The sequence below is a fragment of the Dipodomys ordii genome, unplaced genomic scaffold (assembly GCF_000151885.1).
Source record: "Dipodomys ordii isolate 6190 unplaced genomic scaffold, Dord_2.0 Scaffold2, whole genome shotgun sequence".
Lineage (NCBI taxonomy): Eukaryota > Metazoa > Chordata > Mammalia > Rodentia > Heteromyidae > Dipodomys > Dipodomys ordii.
In genome coordinates, this window is record NW_012267218.1 from 19,883,616 (window position 1) to 19,899,276 (window position 15,661).

Here is a 15,661-nt window from a genome sequence, read left to right on the forward strand (position 1 = left end):
CACCTCCAAGTACTTGCTTCCAGATCATTAACCACTTAAGAGAAGCTGGAGAGAAAAAAGAATCTTAAAGCCATTCTCTTTGTTAGAGCGACTGCCCACTGACAATCAATCAGAAGGAAGACAAAGCTTCCCTGAAGTTGTAATGTTCACTAATGGAAAGATAGGTTTCTATTTACAGGGGTAAGGAAAGCAAAACTAAAAGTTCCTAGAAAACTTAAGTTTCCAGAATTATGCTGGATAATTGAAGAACAGCCATACCACTTAGACCTGCTCTGATAAGCTAGACTCTGAACCAAAGGTTAAAAAAAAAAAAGCTAAAGAAAGCACCTGCAAGACAACCAACAGGTCAAACATGTGCAGACAGGCTGACAGTGATGGCCCCCAGGGGTCTTCAAGTCCAGGAATTCACATTCTTGTATAATCCCCTCCATCAGTGTGGGTGGAACACAGGATTTATTTCTAACTAGTAGGTAAAGGTGATGGGGTGTGTCTTCTATGCCTATGTTATATAAGATTACAATCTCCATTTTGTTACTAGACACTTCCTTCTCTCCTCCGAAGGCAAGTTGCATGGTAACAATGCCCACATAGCATAGAAGAAGCCTCCAGCCAGAAACTGAGACACCCCACCACACACACACACACACACACACACACACACACACACACACACACACATCTCAAATCCAGCAATACCGTAGGAACCTCATTGAACTGACTACCATGTGACTTCTACTGCCAGGGTTTCACCTGAGACTTCAGTCAGGGCTGAACTCTCAATTGTAACTGATACAAAATCCTAAAGTAGAAAGTACAGTTTATGTCTTTGTGCCTAGATCCTGATTTTCAGGGATTATGATATAATGCTTGAAGCTGGCATATCAGTGGCAATGGATTTATAGCAAAAGAACACTAATACAGTCATAATTTTCATTCAACACAGTGTTACCAAGAGTTATGAATTGCTAAGTATGGATCGCTCATGTCTGTAATCCTATCTGGTCAGGAGTCTGAGACTTGGAGGATCATGATTTAAAGCCAGCCTGGAGAGAAAAGTCCATGAGACTCCATCTAAAATAGCCAGTATAAAGCAGGGCTGGAGGCATGGCTCAAGTGGTGGAGGACATCAGGTCAAGCAAATGAACAGGTCTGAGTTCAGACTCTGGTCTTTGTACCAGAAATGTGAATGTATAGCATTAGATTTGATAACAAATTATAGATATACATATACATGTATATATATATATATATATATATATATATATATCATTCATTGAGTACTATCTGTGCCATAGTACTGGGTAATTACCACCCACAAACATTATCTAATTGCATTTTTTATAATAACATCATTCCAAATAGTACTAGTAGTAGTAGTAACAAAAGTTAGGAAAGGGAAAAAAGGAAAAGAAATAACAACTAACATTTATTGAATAGTTATTCATCCTCTCGTTCAAATCTCTAAATGTATACATGTATATATATATATATATATATGTGTGTGTGTGTATATATATATATATATATATGCGTGTGTGTGTGTGTGTGTGTATAACCACTATACAGTAATAAAACCAAGGTACCTGACAACATTGCCTAAGGTTTCATGGCTGATAAATGATAGAAGTATGATTTTAGCCTGAGCAGTTGAGCTCCAGAGTCCCCCATAGTTAATCTCCACTAAAGCTATCATTGTGATCGCTCCATTGCAGGGGATATTTTCCTACAGCTTCTCTCCATGACTTTCTCCTAAGGTGAGTCAAGGCAAGTTTAAGTGTAAGCACAACACTGTACCTTGCAAAGCTACATGTCCTGGTAGCCAGACAATAATTTTCCTTATCCTCAGAAGGTATGAAGAAGAATGATACAAAGATAATATCAAACCTATGCCAAAGTAAAATAACATCAAAAAGAACCCTAGACCTCTCTGGCCAAGGTTAAACTCTTTCTGGAACATACAAAGAGATATACATAGCTCCCCACTGGGATCCCACCTGCCCGGCCTGGGTATCAGGACAGAGTCCCAGAAACGTCAGGCAAGTCATTGACACAGAGACAGAAATGCAAAGCACAGAACAAAAGAGCCAGTCACACAAAGAATTCACTTTAAATGTCTGGGCCAGCAGAAGCAGCTGGAGGATCTGCTCCCTCTGTCTGTGCCCAATTGTTCTTGCTTTGCTCTCTGTCCTTGGCTAGGTGCCAAGTGACACTCCCATCTGGCATTGGCCTTCTGCAGATATATTGAACACTCCTCAAGGGCAGGAACTGGCATTTAGTCCATGAAATGCACACTGGGCATTATTCATGTGCCAAGCTCTGCGTCAAGTGCTAAAGGCACATACCTACAGCGTCCACTTCCCCCATACACAGATAAAAACCACCTCATTGTGATCACAATACATTATAGGCCTATAGGAAATCGCCATCATTAAATCCATTATTTTGTATGATACAATATACAGTGATAACATATTCACTGCAGTATTAAAAAGAAAACTTCAACTCCTATAACCTTGAGCATACCTTGGGCCTTTCATAAGAGTGCTGGATGAAGTAGGAAGACATGAACTGATAGGGGAAAAAAAGTGAACAGAAAGATGCAAATGCAAACTACTGAAACTTTCTCCAGGACACAAAGGAAAAGTCTGGAATCAATAAATTCGTGATCCCAAATAGGAAAAGATGAAGTAAAACTTTCTGTCTTTGCAGATGACATGATCTTGCAGTTAAAGAATCCCACGGACTCCAATCCCGAATTACTCAAGCTGATTCAAAACTTTGGCAAAGTAGCAGGTATAAAATTAACCCTCAAAAATCCATGGCTTTTCTGTATGTCAACAATGAGAAAAGCATGGCTGAAATTAGGAAAGCAATTCGTAATAGCCCCACAAAAAATAAAATACCTAGGAATTAACCAAAGAAGTGAAGGACCGCTATGATGAAAACTTCAAAAACCTGAAAAAGGAAATCAAAACAGAACTTAGAAAGTAGAAAACCTCCCATGCTCCTGGATTGGAAGGATCAACACTGTGAAAATGGCAATACTTCCCAAGACTAACTACAAATTCAATGCGATACCTATCAATATTCCAACCTCATTCTTCAAGGAAATAGAAGAGGCAATCCAAAAATTCATATGGAACAATAAAAGACCCCGAATAGCAAAAACGATCCTCAACAGAAAGAACAGTGCTGGAGAAATATCAATACCAAATTTCAAACTCTACTACAAAGCCATAGTAATCAAAACAGCTTGGTACTGGCACAAGAACAGACCTCAGGACCAATGGAATAGAACTGAAAACCCAGAAATGAACCTACAGACCTATAGCCATCTAATCTTTGATAAGGGAGCTAAAAAAAATAGAATGGAAGAAAGACAGCCTCTTCAGTAAATGGTGTTGGCAAAATTGGTTAACTACTTGTAGAAAACTAAAGCTAGATTCTTATATATCACCCTGCACCAGAATCAACTCTAAATGGATCAAAGACCTCAGAGTTAAAACAGACACTCTGAAAATATTACAGGATGAAATAGGAGAAACCCTAGGTCTCCTTGGCACAGGCTGAAATTTTCTTAATAGAGACCCAGAAACACAACAAAGAAAGGTTGGACAAATGGGATAGCATGAAATTGCAGAGCTTCTGCATGGCAAAGAACATAGCTAGCAAGATCAATAGAAAGCCCACAGATTGGGAGAAGATCTTCACTAGCCATACAACAGACAAGGGTCTCATATCTAAAATATACCTGGAACTCAAAAAATTAAATCCCCGGGCTTGGAAGGTAGCTCAGTGGTAGAGCGCATGCCTTGCATGCCAGAGGCCCTGGGTTCAATTCCTCAGCACCATATAAGCAAAAAGAAAAAAGCCGGAAGTGGCGCTGTGGCTCAAGTGGTAGAACGCTAGCCTTGAGCTGAAGAGCTGAGGGACAGCACCCAGGCCCAGAATTCAGGCCCCATGACTGGACCTCAAAAAAAAAATTAAATCCCCCAACAACAAATCCTCAAAGAAACAACTGCTCCTATAAATAAGTGGGCTAAAGACAAAGAGAAACTTCTCTGAAGAGGAAAGAAGATGACCAATAGACACATGAAGAAATGCTCAATCCTCTCTAGCCATAAAAGGAATGCAAATCAAAACAACATTGAGATTGCACCTCACCCCAGTTAGAATGGCTATAATCAAGAACTCTAACAACAACAGATGCTGGAGGGGATGTGGACAGAAGGGAACCTTACTGCATTGTTGGTGGGAGTGTAAACTTGTTCAACCACTTTGGAAAGTAGTATGGAGGTTCCTCAAAAGACTCCACATAGAGCTCCCCTATAACCCAGCAATCCCACTTTTGGGCATTTACCCAAATATTTACAAACAAGACCATACTAAAGCTACCAGCATGACTATGTTCATTGCAGCATTATGTACCATAGCTAAGATATGGAACCAACCCAGATGCCCCTCAGTAGATGAATGGATCAAGAAAATGTGGTATATATACACAATGGAATTCTATGCCTCCATCAGAAAGAATGACATTGCCCCATTTGTTAGGAAATGGAAAGACTTGAAAAAAATTATATTAAGTGACGTAAGCCAAGCCCAAAGAAACATAGGCCCCATGGTTTCCCTTAGTTGCAATAACTAGTACATGTCTGAGACAAGCAGAAAAGGTCAGATATGTTGATGTTAGGTGAAATGAACCCAAGTATTCAAATGTTTTTTACTTTCATGAGATTGTTTCTAACATATTTATAAGATGATTTCTATGTTGCTTTGTATGTCCCTCCCCCATGGTATAACCCCTGCTTTCACTGTATTTGATGTTGGTATAATTTGTGGAGGGGAAGGGAAAAAACAAATAGTTTAAATAGGGATACAGGAGGACCCGTTACAACAATGAGATGTACAAGTCATTATGTCGAAAAACGAACTTTACAACTTTGGCGGGGGTGGGGGGGGCGCAGGATATGGGAAGGGATAGGAAGGGGAAACAAAAGAGGAAGCAATAATGCTTGATAAGAAATGTACTCATTATCTTGCCCATGTAATTGTAACTCCTCTGTACGGTATTTCCATAATAAAAAATTAAAAAAATAAATTTGTGATCCATCTAATTACTCTTTGATATGTTGAATTATTATTCTTATCTTACAGAAGAGGAAGTAAGGCTCAAAGAACAACTTGCTCAAGGTCATATAGCTAAAGTAATAAGCAGGAATCAATTTCAGGCAGTCTAAGGCTAAATATGGGTCAGTATAAACCATGAAATAGTCACTCAATAACTAGAAGTTTGAATAGATGGATAGACAGATGAGAGATGAGTAGGTTGATGGATAGATGAATGGATAAATGGATGGCTCAACGGGTGGATGGATGAATGGATAAATGGACAAGTAGATTAATAGCTTTATTATGCAGATATCTAACAGGAAACAGAGTGGCAGATAAAGTATGGGAGTATTTCTAGGTTAGTGAGAATAGCAAATGATAGCTTCTCTCTTCTTTCAAATCAATACAATCTCTTCAAGGCTGGGGCTTGTGGCTTCTTTCATTATGTAGGTGGTGGGTAGGTACATTCTTTAAGAGGGTCATGGGATGTTGACAAAGCAGATTTATGTGTGAAGGGATAATGAGGCCTCTGAACCCAGAGTATGGTTGCATAATTATATAACCACCAATTATGTTTGTGGCTTTATTGGCTGGAAATAATGAAACGGTAATCAAATCTTGTACTCGGGAGGAAATGCATTCCCTTTTCCCTGTGTTGTTCTTTTCCTAGTCACTGTAACCTTTTGCATTTTTCACAGTAGATGTAGATGCTGGGTCACTTCACAAGGAATGAAGAGCTATTGATTCAGTGCCACAGTGGGAAACATCTACCGTTTAGCAGTAAATGATGACACAATCACACATAGAAAACTGGAATCATGGGGGAAAAGACTGTTCTTAGTATGTCAGTTATACAGAAGCCAAAACAAGCATCTTAAAAAAAAAAAGTTAGTCATCTGCTCATGATTGCAACGACTCCATTTCAACTCAAAGAAAAACTAATGTCCCTCCCTTGTTCAAAAAAGATCCTATGGCTCCCATCAGATCACTTTCCTCCTGGTCTCCCTCCAGATATACCGGCCTGATCTTCACCAGACAGTACTGTGACTAAGGCCCATTTCTCTGGATCAGAAGTGCCTTGTCCTCCAACCAACATGCCATCAGCTTACCCTGCTCCACTTGGTCTTCCTTCCAAATGTTTACCATACTCTAACGTATTTCCTTTTTCAAAAAAACAAAACAAAACCTTGTCTTTTTCGGGGCACTTTCGAGGGTTTGAACTTAGGGTCGTCCGACTGCTAGGCTGACACTATGCCAACCGAACCACAGCTCCATTCTTCTTTGTTGTTGTCGTTTTAGTTTATTTTGTCCCAGTAACTGAAGCTTGATCTCAGAGCCTGGGAACTGTTCCTTATCTTTCTCACCTAAGTTTAGTGCTGTGCTATTTGAGCCTCACTTCTATTTATGGCTTTTGTTGTTGTTGTTGGCTAATTGGAGATAAGAGGCTCACCAACTTTTCTGTCTGGGCTGGGTTCAAACTGTAATCCTCAGATCTCAGCCTCCCAAGTAACTAAGATTATAAGCATGAATCACTATTGTACTACTATAGTTTTATTTTTAATTGTCAAATAATAGTATAGTTACAAAACACAATACATATACACATAAACATATATATACTATTTATATAGTGTGTATATATTATTTAATAAAAAATAAGAGGAGGTTATAGAAAAATAAAAAAGCATGGATATGTTTCAGGGCTCACTAGATGCCTCACACAAAGGATGCCTGAACTTCCAGTACTGGACAGATCAACCCATTCTGCTTACTCAGTTACTGAATGAATTACTCAGAAAACAGACTGCTCTGATGAAGTTAAAGAATTAGTAAAACACGCCTCACCCTCAGTGGCATCTCAGGCTATTAGATAGTTTTCCAGACTGTTATTTCATTAAAGGGAAAGAGCTGGGGACAAGAGACAACAAAAGCCCAAGTTAAATTTTAATAACAATTGCATTTGCTCTGTTTGGGTGGTGATTTATTCATGTACTTCATAATAAATAGATATAGTTAGTCACCCAGAGATATCTCTATCTGCATCTCAGGGCAGGAACCACATATTTTATTAAGTTGGAGGAGAAAGAGTAGCATACCTAAATAGTAGGGAGTGGAGCTTGGGGAATGAGGACACTGTGTCAGTGGCTAGAGCCACCTGGTCTGTTACCTCATCTAGTCCAACCTTACATCAGGTTACATCTGACCACTCATCTCTGAAACACCTCTTAGGCTCATTTAGATGTTTCTGTCTACTTAAGTCTGAAAATAAGAAACAGGACAAATTTCTGGAAGGATTTTTTCAAGCTGTAGTGGTTTATGTCTCTGTACCCAAGCAGGCAAAACAGAGCAGAGAAGGGTTTCCAAATGATTGGGATGTAAGCATTAGCTCTGACTTTGGCTCCCAAAATATTAGATTAAAATATATGGCCAAAGAAAAACACCTCCTAAATACTGATATTGGACTTAATAGATCTTGTATGAATAGCTCTGTAAATGGTGGCATTGACCATTAGTATTGTAGTATGTCAAAAAGTATCACTGGGAAAAACAAAATTATGTCTTAATAGAAAGTATTTCTGCTATGGATGAGACCTAGTTTTCCACATTTGTGATTAGTGGCTTTCCTGACAGCAGTCTTTTCAAAATAGCTAGGACTCAGGGACAGAAACAAGACTCTCAGAAGAGCCAACAGCAGATGATTATCTTTCTACTCCCTCTGTAGGTCCCCTTAAGAAAGGGCAGATCCACAGGCTGAAAAAGTTATTCTGGCTTTTCCTTTGCAATCCATGCTGATATTGCGCTTAAATCCTGAGATGATAGGTCACATTCCATATTGATGGTTTGGTGTGGATATTTATTTTGTCTTGATTTGTAATACATGGGATTTTTGAATATTAACTCTGTTTTCCTATAGCATTTTTAGTAATTTTACCTCTAACTATTAAATATCTTCTCTTCTAAGATATGGTCCTCTACATGTATGTCTTGGGTAAATATCCGCATACTTCATGCAAAGAGGGTAATCCAAAGATGGAATGTATTTGTGATGTATATAGTCATATATTGTTATATTGTTAGTGGGTGAAGTAAGACTAGGACGTAGCATAAACAACATCCAGGTGTGCAGAAGGCAATCATTTGAATGATTCCTGCTTCCACTTTCTAGGGTCACACATCCTGTGGTTCCTGAAACATCATCTGAAAGGGTAATTCCACCCCCCCACCAAAGACTTTCTGTTCAGAGCCAGAACTGGCTGAAGATATACACAAAGACAAAAATCAAAGGGTTGAAAATGCATTCGTTACAATGAACAGACCTCTACCGGTCTTCCAACCCAAGATTCAGTTTATCTATCCGCTTATCTATTAACATATATTTAAATATACAAAGAATTGATGCTCTTCTTTGGCATTATAAATGTTGGCTCTTTTATGGAGAGGATCTATCCATGTCTAAATCAATAATGATAGATGGATAACATGCCACCAAGCCTTGCAGGCCTTTCTTTCTGGAAAGCCTGTCTGGAAGAGCAGTGTTATCTACATAGTACAAATGGAGGTAGCAGAAACCTTTGTCAAATGTCAGGGAATTGTATGTCATAAATGTTAGCAAATTTTTACTTGATTTTTAGTAAGATTTATAATATACCAATGCTAATTGCTAATATACCTTAAAATGATATCTAGCACTTTTTAAAGGTGTTTATCAAGTGCAAGGAACTATGTGAAGTGTTTAATATGCATGACTTTGTTTAATTTTCACATATTCCTTTGAGGTATGTGGATTTATTTTAAAAAAACTTTCTTTTATAACTTAGAATCCAACGATAATTATTTTTAAAGTATTTTTATCTAACAAAAATCATAGCACCCTAATTCTCAATATAATATTCCAAACATCTGGGGATTTTTGGAATGTTAAGTCATCTAACAACTGCACAGCAATCTCCCCAACTTATACCTTAAACCATAAATAAATGAAAGGTACATGGAGCCTCTCTTTTCATAATCTTTGGGCGACAGACCTACAATATATGCTGCATTAGTATAGTAGCTCATGTTGTCCTAAATACAAAACAATGTTGCAAGATTATCGGTGTTTATCCCCAATTTTGCCTCATGAGAAAATAGAAGCTAAGGGTCAACATTGCCCACATAGTGTGTGTCCATGCAGGCTCTGAGTCTAAGCACTTGTTCCAAGTACCGTATTCTTTCTGCATCATCCTACTGATGTTCCGCAGGAAGATTTGAGAAAGAAAAGAAGGGAAGAAATTTTTTTTGGACACATTTCCAACTGGGAAGGGCAAAGACTTCTATTCGTGATTGGGGGCTGCCATGTTTCAGTGGGGAAAAGCAGTTGGAGCGGCATTCACCTATGTGATGTCGAGATTGTGATTGCTTTGGGAGTGTGGAGTTGGGGTTCTCTGGTATATAAAGCAGTATTCTTAAGCAAATTCAACTCAGCCTTTGTTACCAAAGAGTCATTGAATACACAATGCATGCCACATACTGACATTTTCATACACGTGTATTTGTATATGTGGAACTGTGGAGTGTAACTCATGCTAACTTGCTATTTTGACAATTGCAAAATGCCAAATCAGGAATACCTGAACACAGTGGATGTGAAAAGACATGGCAATCCAAGAAGCTTCTGTAAGCATGGGGGTATCGTCCAATGCTTTTTGCTTTTGTCTGTTCCCAGCCAGCTCCATTCAGAGAGAACAACAAAGCACCCACCCTCCCCAGCTCCCCTCGGGTATCATGGGCCTGTGACCTTGACCACATGATAGTGGCAGGAAGAATTTGACCAGAACCTCATCCATTTTTTCCTCCCCCCTCTGGGTGGTCAATGAGCTGGAAAATGAAGGACACAATGTAGGTTTATGAGACTCATAATTAGGTCACAGCTGAACCCAATTCCCATCATCTGACAGCTGGGGCCAGTAGACCAGCACATGCTATCCTAAGACTTTCCAGGGAGTCCTGCTCAAAAACATTCTTTCTTCCTTATAATTCTTTCATCCCCAAAGCTTCCAGCAAATACTAAAGTATGCGCTCAAGCAGATCAGGCAACACAACCCTTCCTAGAGTGTAAAGCCTTTGTTGGAAAAAAAAAAGTGTGGTAGGAGGTATGTACAGAAAAATGCACCTGCACACATGATAGAATGGAGAGAGAGAGAGAGAAAGAGACAGACAGAGAGAGAGAGAGAGAGAGAGAGAGAGAGAGAGTATGAGAATGGGGCAGCTAGACAAAGAACATCTCAGGACAAAAGAGTAGTCTGCAAATACTATGGTTGAATATGGGTAGCAAACAAGGACCAGTATATAAAAATTATAACCAGATGGCCTAGGAAATATCACCTAACTTATCTGTGCTTTGGCCTTAATTTGAGTTTATTAAAATTGAAATAATAATAGTGCTAAAACTCCTCAATTTTTACATGTCAGATCTTGGTACTCATTTCCACCTGCCAATAAGGAGCTAGTAATAGAAAAGGGTAGAGATAGAAGATTTACTTTGTGGTATGGGCATGCCATAGGAAAGCAGTACTTTTCTCTAATCTTCAGCCAATGTTCAAAGTATAGATATGAGTTTAGGTTTAAATAGACCAAGAATCAGGGCAGTTGGGAGAGATAGGCATATTAAACAGTTCAAGTAAAGAATGACCTGGTAGGTCATTATCTCAGTTCTGGCTCTTCAAAGGTTCTAAGAAAAGAGTGATTTTCATTAAAGGCAAACTACAAAATTTTGTTAATTGGTAGATATCTTCAGAGACCACTCTTTACAAACAATTCAGAGACAAAATGGGAAGCTGTCAGTACCCAAATAGAGTTACTTGTGCCACCCTTCCCAAAGTAACAAAGCTGAGACATTGTGAGGGAAGTAGTTCTCATGTGTGGCTATCTGACGTTCAGTCTTCTGGGTACCCCAACAATAAGTTCATATTTTTGGCAAAGGGCTTCTATTACGAAGCCATCTGACAATTTGTACTAGGATCCAAACATGTTTTGAGTGGTCCATGCTCTGGAGTTATTAAAAAGAAGATCACCTATACAATGTGTCTAATTGGATGCCTTCTGATTTTTTACTGTCTTTTGTATTCTGCTATTTAATGGTGTTTCCAGTTTCAGGCATAAACAATGTATTCTTTGCACTTAGGTGCTCCAGCTATTAGAACTTGTTCTTTCACTTATGCTAGTTTGCCACTGGCCAATAAACCTATAAGACCAATGCTCTAATTCTCTCAAGACTGAGGAATATTCATATGTAAGTGGGGGGGGGTGGAATTCTACAATGTATTTAAACTGTTTTTGCTGAAAAGCATTAGATCCTTACTTGGACCCACAAATTAACTAAAAGCAAGAGGAATACTTAATATCTCAGCCTCATTACATATCTGTCTTTGCTTTAAGCCATTCTCTCTGTATGTAGTCACTTTGCAATCACCTTGGGTTCCAGGAAGGACAGGATTGATCAATAACATCTTTATGACAGGGGACTTTCTACCCCTCTAGAGCAGCAGAGCCTTGCAGGGCAGACATTCTACCTCCCACCCAAAAAAGAGGACAATTACTACAACGATGAGGCTGTATTAGGGAGTAGAAGTAATCATCTCCTAGGATCCAGATCGCTCACCTTACATGATCACAGCAACAACAAGTTATCTGAATCCTTGGAGAACTTAAACTGACATCAGGACCAACCAGCCCTCACTTGTGAGTAGGAATGTTTGTGCCTATCTTTCTCCTCCTGCCCTAATTTACCATCTGCTTAAATCTAAACTAGTGAGCAAACATACACAAATCTCTCTCTTCTCTAGCTCACTCTTGAACTTTCTTTCTTCTCTTCTCCTTTACTTCTTATCTTCTGCTCTCTCCATCCTTTCTGTCTCTCTGTCTCTCTCTCAACTTTCTTCTCTTCTCTTGTATTTTGTTCTAATACAACTTTCCCTATAAGTTCGAAGTTCCCATCCTACTCCCAACTCACATTGTTCCTCTCACATTTTGTTAGTAACAGTAATGATACTGTTCTCTGCAATTAGAAAAGGACAGACATGTATAGAGACATGACTCTTTTGATTCATGCATTTGATTGTTATTGGAAGCATAGTTCTCAATTAATTTATGAGTTGTTACAAATAAACCTAAAGAAGCCTTTAGAATACAAATCATTATGATCAATTGTTCTTGCTTGCTCATTTTTTCCCGTAAAAGATATGCCTGACCCTGTGTAATAGGCCAATTTGTATCCTCCTCCCAAATTCCTGTTGAAATCCTAAATCTGGCCCCTCCTATACTGAATAATGTGACAGTATTTGGTGATTGGGCCTCTTAAGAGATGCTTAAGTTAAAATGAAGCCACTATATTGGGCTTTATTTAATCCAAACTGTGCCCTTCTAAGTACAGATTTGAACATACAGAGAGACTAGTAACTTGTTCACAGAAAGAATGATCATGTGAGGATACAGGAAGAAAATGAAAGGTCAATGAAATCCAAGAAGACCACTCTCCATATTTTCAGGTGAAATAAAACCTGGTGATGCCTTGTTCTTGGACTCATAGATTTTAGAACTATGATAAAATAGATTCCTTTTTGAGACATCTGGTCTGTAGTATTTTGCTATGATAGTCCTACCAAACCAATATATCATATGAAGTAAATAATGGCAAAGTAAATGCAGATATTTACTTGTACTCTCTTGGATTTTGGAATTTTGGAGAAAACGACTCCATATCTATTAATTCTTTATTCTTCACATTTAAGGAGAAATCTTTTGTTAGGCAAAACTGACAGACATCAACCAAAGAAATTCCACTGTGGCATTTTCTTGAACTAATGTGGTCTAAAGACAAAGATATAACTTCAAAGCCACTCACAGGTGGCTCACACCTGTAATCCTAGGTACTCAGAAGGCTGAGATCTGAGGATCATGGCTTAACAGGAAAGTCTATGGGACTCTTTCTTCTGGAATGAAAGGAAGGAAGGAAGGAAGGAAGGGGAAAGTGTGCTGGTGTTAGAGCAATAGCCTTGAGCTATTGCTTAAGGACAAGGCCCAGGTCCTGAGTTCAAGACCCAGGCCTGGCACAAAAAAATATAACTTCAAGAATAGGTAGTGTCCTGAATATCCAGAAAACCTGCTCTAATCTCTAATATATTCTAGAGTTGGAATGACAAGGAACATATTTTAAGAGTCCTTCAAAGTGAAATTTGAACTTATTTAAATCATATGTAAAAATTATTTAAGGGCTGGGAAGGTGGCTCAGTGGTAGAGTGCTTGCCTTGCATGCATGAGGCCCTGAGTTCGATTCCTCAGCACCACATAAGCAAAAAAGAAAAAAGCCAGAAGTGGCGCTGTGGCTCAAATGGTAGAGTGCTAGCCTTGAGCTGAAGAGCTGAGGGACAGCGCCCAGGTCCAGAGTTCAGGCCCATGACTGGACCCCCCAAAAAATTATCCAGATCTGGGCACTGATGGTTCACTCCTATGATCCTAGCTACATCCTGAGCAGGAAAGTCTGTGAGACTCTTATCTCCAATAAACCACTCAGACAAGGCCGGAAGTAGTTCTGTGACTCAAGTGGTAGAGTGCCAGGCTTGAACAAAAGAAACTCAGGATCTGAGCAGCACCCAGACCCTGAGTTCAAGCCCCAGGACTGAAGATAGATAAATAGATGGATAGATAGATGGATGGATAGATAGAAATATATGGACTAGATTCCACATAAAAGAAAGTCATTTGAAAACCCAAGCAACAGAAATTTAAATACTTTACTGAATGTGAGGAGAGGAAGGGGAGATAATTCACAAGACAGATCTAACAGCAGTGCTGAATACATTCAGAAGATCAGCCAGATCATGAAGGACTAGAAAAGAAAGATTATCAAAACCCAAAACATGTGGGGACACACAGGCTTCAGTCTGTTCTAAGCACCTCTAGAAACTAGGTGGTCTATAGATTCTTTTTGTATATATTTTTATTGTAAAAATACTGTACAGAGGGGTTACAGTCACATGAGTAAGTTAATGAGTATATTTCCTATGGAGCATTGTTACCTCCTCCTTTGTGTTTCCCCTATCATCCCTTCCCTTCCCACCTCCCCAACTCCCCCCACACACAAAATTGTAAAGTTCGTTTTCAACATAGTGTCTTGAACATCTCATTGTTACAATGGGTCAACCTATATCCTTATTTCAGCATTTTGTTATTTCCCAACATTTTGTTATTGTCAATCGTGGGGCTTGAACTCTGGGCCTGGGCACTGTCCCTCAGCTCTTCAGCTCAAGGCTAGTGCTCTACCATTTGAGCCACAGTGCCACTTCCTGCTTTTTCTGTTTATGTGGTGCTGAGGAATCAAACCCAGGGCCTCATGCATGCTAAGCAAGCACTCTACCACTGAGCCACCTTCCCATCCCCTGGTCTATAGACTCTTGTGAGCCTATTCAAACTGAATGGCCCTTGGAAATTTACTCCCACTTCCCCCTTCCTTGTTTGAACCTAGAAATCCTTCACCTCTGTTTAGTGGTCAATCAACAAAACAGAATCCGAATATCCTAGGAATGGCTTTGCCTTTGACTGTAACCAAAGCTCCCACCCACCTTTATGAACCTACTTGGGCCCAAATGATTCAATGACAATAGATGCTTATTGACCTTGATACCAGCTTCCCATAGATAGGGCCATTTTTATGGTCAGATGGCACCTGGCAGAGAGCTGCATGTAGAGTGTATGTGACAGATCCAGCTCGAACAAGCTAGAAAGGAAAAGTTGGGTACAAAATCTCATTTGTTCTCTTACTTTCTATAAGCCTACTACTCTCTGACAAGATAAGCATAGACTCTCAGAAGTCTCTTGTCCCCCATGCCAAGAGAAGACAGGGAATCCATAGCAAAGCTTAACCAACTACATCAATGAACTCCTTTGCTCTGGGAGAGCCATTAATGCCCAGATGGAAACATGGCTACACGTGCCTGTTATATCAGTATATCAAAGAAAAGCAAGGGCAAAGACTGGGTGGGGCAGAGTGTATACACATCCAAACTCCAACTGGGTTCCTAGGAAAAGGCTCACAGATCGTCCAAGATAACAGGAGGCTTTTGAAAAAAACAGTGAGCTGCCATCTACCTCCTAACTTGCACTTGGAGGAACAAAGCGGGGCCAGAAATAACATTTATCTAAACCTTGATTTGCAAAAGATAACCCCCTAAATGTTTAGTCATTTGTGAAAATACTAAGACTCACCACAAGCCCACTGTCCAGCTTCAACAATGATGACCAATATGGTAATCTTTCTGTTGCTATTTTAGAAGAAGATCTCAAACAAAATAAAATTCAGTCTTTTGGTATTGAATCTGCATAAATAGCTACCACTAGGAAAAGTACAGAAGAATCTAAGATATCCTATAACCTGGAATGATATCCCCTATGTTACACCCCTTATAATATGGAATTCGATCACTGCACCACCTGTCTATACTGTAATGTGAATGAATATCATTTCCAAATTTGGTAATTCATATTTTGTGACCTTACTGCATTGAATTTTTTG

At 39.2% G+C, this 15,661-nt stretch overlaps 1 protein-coding gene across 2 annotated transcripts in view; it reads right to left on the bottom strand.

Annotated features, from left to right (window-relative positions):
* Nrxn3 (neurexin 3) overlaps positions 1–15,661 on the bottom strand; it is a 1,505,050-nt gene that overhangs the window by 1,256,978 nt on the left and 232,411 nt on the right. The window lies entirely within an intron of this gene.